Source organism: Mauremys reevesii, linkage group 9, assembly GCF_016161935.1.
Source record: "Mauremys reevesii isolate NIE-2019 linkage group 9, ASM1616193v1, whole genome shotgun sequence".
Lineage (NCBI taxonomy): Eukaryota > Metazoa > Chordata > Testudines > Geoemydidae > Mauremys > Mauremys reevesii.
Genome location: NC_052631.1, coordinates 30,520,173 through 30,525,473, shown reverse-complemented (window position 1 = coordinate 30,525,473; position 5,301 = coordinate 30,520,173). Strand labels below are relative to the sequence as shown.

The 5,301-nt window shown below is 40.6% G+C and overlaps 1 long non-coding RNA gene across 1 annotated transcript; it reads left to right on the top strand.

Annotated features, from left to right (window-relative positions):
• The first annotated feature begins 1,010 nt into the window (after nucleotides 1–1,010).
• On the top strand, nucleotides 1,011–4,096 carry LOC120372435. Its single transcript, XR_005584963.1, has 2 exons — nucleotides 1,011–1,138; nucleotides 3,869–4,096. It is a non-coding gene; the product is annotated as an uncharacterized LOC120372435 (long non-coding RNA).
• The last annotated feature ends 1,205 nt before the right edge of the window (nucleotides 4,097–5,301 follow it).

The following is a 5,301-nucleotide window of genomic DNA, read 5'->3' as shown; positions in this document are numbered from 1 at the left end:
GTCCGTAAAGAACATATACTAGTTGTTGTTCTGTGCAACCATTCCCCTGCCTCCAGAGTCCTCACCTATTGCTCATTCCTCCCCGTCCTGTTATCCAACATCTATATGAAGCTGAGACAACATGTACTGAAGTGCCAGCAATGCACAGATGACACCCAGTTGCTAAGGACTGATCTGCACTGGCTGGATTATACGGTGCCTGCTGGCATTTATACATCTTTTTAAACATATTTTTCCATCTGAAATTTGCACAATCACTCAATATAAAACCCCTTAGCACCCTTACCTCAGTAATGCTGCAAATTGAACGAAGCTTTGCTTTATGGAAGCAGTCCTCTTGCAGACCTTCACCACACATTACTGAGCTAGAGTTTTGTGGGGAAAAAAATAGAGATGGGACGTACACTCTATTCATGTTTGGTTTTCATATGAAAAATTGCCACTTCCAAATATTTGTATTCAACTGGGCACATATTACAAAAGCAAACAAGCACCTAAAATAGCTACTGTTGAATCTAAAACCATCTTCCAAACTCTTGGGCCAAAATGGACTCTATTGATTTTAGCATTTGCAAAGGGAAAAAGCGAAATATTGCAATTGCAGCGGTAGGATTTAAATAAGTCTTCCACTGCATCCCACTGAACTCAGCTGTACAGGGAGGTTTTCACCTGTATTCATTCCCCAGATACCATCACTGAAGAAATCCCAGATTCTTTGAATTTCTGAAGCACAGTGAAAACCCCTGAAAGGGAATGGTACACAGTGTTCTTCAGGGCCTCTCCTGAACTGTTTGTGTTTCTGTGCCCTGGTAAACAGTGGGAGCTCTTGGAATTTCTTTCCTCAGCCTAACTGCAGAATTCAAAGCACTGGGTGATTGTTGCTGAAATCTCACAAGTAGTTTCTTCTCCATTGCATGTCCATGTGATGTTATCCATCCAATCTGCTTGTCGGTTACTGCACAGGTCCCTGAAATATACAAAAATCTTGGAATCCAGAGATTTCGCTGGGAATTTTCTCTGAGCTAGTTTTGCAGAATTGGGCCTCTCATCTCTCAGGGCCAAATCCTGGCTGTACCTGCACCCACAGCGCAGAGCTGGATGGAGCTGTGCATAAACTGGACTGTTTGATCTCTAAAAGGTATATGAGAATTTTGTCTCCTATTCTGCTAGTGTTTGCGTACAATGTATTTTTGATTTTTCATGTACTCTTTATTAAGGAGATGTGCAATGCTGCTCTCTTATAATTTATGGGGAAATTATATTCTGCCATTCAGAAAATGGTGTTGTTATTTTCCACATCCAAAAAATGGGATGAGAAATTCAAAATACCATGGGCTACTAGTGTTAGACAAAGTGTAGGCTTAGGGTTAGGTTGTAGCTTGCACTGTATGGTGGGCATAGGGTGACCAGATGTCCCGATTTTATAGGGACAGTCTCGATTTTTGGGTCTTTTTCTTATATAGGTTCCTATTACCTCCCACTCCCTGTCCTGATTTTTCACACTTGCTGTCTGGTTACCCTAGGTGGGCATGAAGGAAAGAAGGCATTAAAAGATCCCTACTCCCTGCACAACTGTGCAAGAGACACCCACATTCTCAGTCCTTGTCATCATGGTGTGTAAGATCCAGGTGTGTTTAACTCTAGACACACCAAATGAGGCTGGGTGAAGCAGTGGCTATGCCAGTCCCCCACCCACACTGAACCACACAGAGGTTCATGTACAATGCACTTGGTCAAAATCACATTTCCCTCTCTGGTGGATAATCATCAGAGCTCCTGGAGGTAACCCAACTGAGCAAACCAAAATGTCTCTCGGAGACTGATGCAACTCTACCATGTCTGCTTTAAACTTGGGCTCTACTTGTAAAAGCCAAAATAGAGCCCTTATTCTAATTTTCCCTGAAAGTAAGCAAATTGAAAACATTCTGGTACAAAGCATCAAAGTACCCCAGATTTCTAATGGTATCAAATGTTCATTTCTAGCTCTTGTCGTTCACAAAATACTGCAGCTTCATGGTGTCACACAGTCCTTACTTTTTTTCTCTGTCGTCTTCTTCTTTTTCTCTCTCAATGCTCTCTTTTAAATCGCTTTCCATTCCCATTGGATGCAGGCCATGAGAAGCTGTTCTTATTGTGAGAAAGTGTTGGCAAAAGGGTGCGCCTTGGATTTACATCCGAATATTGTCAGTGCTGTCTCATCTTCTCCAGAGGTCACAGCTGGAGACCTTCCACTGAGAATGCACTACCCATGCTGTGTGAAGGTCTAAACCTACACTTCTCCTATTATACTGTGTCTGCAGAGCACAGATCTCTTGCTACATTGTGGATGCTGGAACAGTCTCTGAGATACCCTGGTCCTAACCCACTTAGACTAGGACTAAGACTTTGAATTCAGTCCGACAGTGAACAGTGCTGTACAAACTGCAGTCTCTGTGTGGCACTCATATTTACTCCAAGTTGGCGTGAGTTACAGAAGTTTACCCAGGAGGTGACAAAGGCATAGATTGCAGTGACAAGTTCTTTGTAAAAGAGGACAGCTCGCAGTTTCCTAGTCAGCTGGTTTCTACTGGATTTGGAGTTAAAACAGTAGTAGGGGTTTGGCACTTCTCCTGCTGTTTTTCTACCCCTTTTGACCTCCTTGGAGTATAGAGAAACAGTCTGTGAATGCTACTCTACATACATTCCACATGAGAAAAAAAAAGATTTTTTAAGAGTTAAAAGTGGAGATATTACATAATTAAACATGTTTGCCAGGTTTAATTAATGTGCAGACTCAAAGGTTCTTTTTATGAATGTGGAATAAACTGCCAGCAAGGCACAGATTTTTTCATTTGTGTGTTTGGAAATCTGGTTTTGAATACGGCATTTTGTTACGAGACATACCAGAAGTGGAGAAAAAGTCACAGTTATTAGCTCTGAAAGAAAGTCATTTTTTGGGTTACATCTGCCTCTTGCATGCTAATTGCCTTTTAAAAAAGATATTTTGTTAAGGGTTTCAAAAGAAGTAAAACTGCCAAGATAAGTATCCCCTCTCCTCACAGACTTTTGCCCTTTTATCTAGCAGTAATGAATTTGGGGAAAAAATACAGAAAATTGAAGATGGAAAACAGGGATACTGTAATTTAACTGTAATGTTATGCTTCCATGTTTTATATTTTCAAATTTCTAGGACAATGGGAGAAATGTGTGAGAGGAGATACATTATTTGGGTCATAGAGTGGCAGTAGTTTCTCACTGTAAATCTGACTTTTCCAATCCTCCCAATAACATCCCTAGAAAGAAACTGATCCTTCAGATTTCACATGCAACATCTCATCCCAGGGTAGGATTTTTCTGGGAAGTTTGAGAAGGAAATCGGCAAAGGTGTTTTAAAGTCATGTTTAAAGCCATTGACTAATTGTTTGGTTCAGTTTGGTCCGAAACAGTTTGGCCTATCAACTGCAAACTTGTTCTGTTGGCCTTGCTGAGAAGTGCCTTTTGGTCTATGTGTATTGTAGGGTGGGGGAAGAGAAAGGTTTTTGTGGGGAAATTACAATAATATATTATATAAGGAGTTTGTGGTGAAGGCGGGGTACATACCCACACTAAGTTCTGTAGGGAAGAAATTAAGTAGGAGCTTGCTAGATCAGAGGTGTAAAGAGGAGTCAGCGGCAAGCTGGGAGAGGGCTCTGAAGGAAGAGGAAGTTCTGTCTCTTCTACTGTTACTCTGTTCGTGATGGAAACAAGTTCAGATAGAGTACAGGCCTGGGCTGGGAGCAAAGAAGTGGCAAACTGTCCTTGTTTACAGGATGCTTCATAATTTAAGAACTATATGCTGCTTTATTCTGGCTGATGCAAGCCATTTTTTGTTTTTCATTTTCCCAAACAGGCTGAAGAAAACCCCAGACCTGATACCCCATACATTGGTCCAGGGCAGAGGTGTTCTGGGCTGTGTGAGTTGGTTAAAGTGACAGTAGACAGGATGAAGAAGGATTATATGGCAATGGAGAACTGACTGGATCCCTCAACCCATTATTTTGATTTTTTTTTAAAGTAGAGTTTTTGTAAAGAAAATGTAATATTATTTTGGATATTAGATAAAGTCCATTGAAACACATTTGGCTTTTAAGGAGGAATTCGGATATGACAGGGATTGGCCCAAATCAGTAGCTAGCTAGCTAAACAGAATTCATTTTAAACAATTTGAGGAGATTTGTTTGGGGATTAATTTCCATTCTCTAACTCTGGGGCATGAAAGGAATAATCTGCTGATATGGTTTAGAGATTCCATATTACAACAGTTAAGTGTGTAAACCAGCTGCTGCTAGCCAGTTTGCACACAAATCTATCATTTTGTTATGCTGTATGGCAGCCTCATTTCAACTACTTATATTAATATGCAGAGCAAACCATAGACTTTAGCAAGCGCCAGAACAAAAATTAGCCAATAGGTTTCTCTTTGTGGTGGCCTGCTGCAATTATAATGTTGTATGCATTTTAAGCACTTTCTCGCTTTTGGAGATTACTGACAAACAAAAGGTTTCCATAGAAGGAACCTTGACATACAACCTGTGGAACTCTTAGTCAGAGGATGTTGTGAAGGCCAAGACTATAACAGGGTTCAAAAAAGAACTAGGTAAATTCATGGAGGATAGGTCCATCAATGGCTGGTAGCCAAGATGGTCAGGGATGCAAAAGCATGTTCTGAAGTGTCCCTAGCCTCTTTTTGCCAGAAACTGGGAATGAGTGACAGGGGATGGATCATTTGATGATTGCCTGATCTGTTCATTTCCTCTGAAGCACCTGGGGTTGGACACTGTCAGAAGACAGGATATTCGGCTAGATGGACCATTGGTCTGACCCTGTATGGACGTTCTTATGTTCTTAACATCTCAAAAGAAAAAAGGATAAAATATACACAATACCAGCTGAGCTTCTGTAAACTCTTCAAATCTAACTCTCCTTTCTTGAATGGTTCCCAGAATTCTAGGGAGGGACTCTTCATAAAACTCTGTGGACCAACAAGAGGTGATTTAGCAAATACTGTTTATTTTTCTATTTCAGGAAGATTCCATCCAAACTGGTTCAATGTAAAACCCCTTGAAAGGGGGATAAGACATACAAGAAATGGATGATTGCCTGGCAAAATGATGCATAATGATTCATAAAAACTGATTGTTTTTTGCACTATTTACATTTTTTCCCCGTTTAAGCTTGCTTTTCTTCTTATACTTACATGGTGTAAATCCAACAGTGACATTTGTTTAAAACAGTGACACCACTTTGAAACAGTGGGAGCCAGTTCTTGCCACTTGTCTTGTT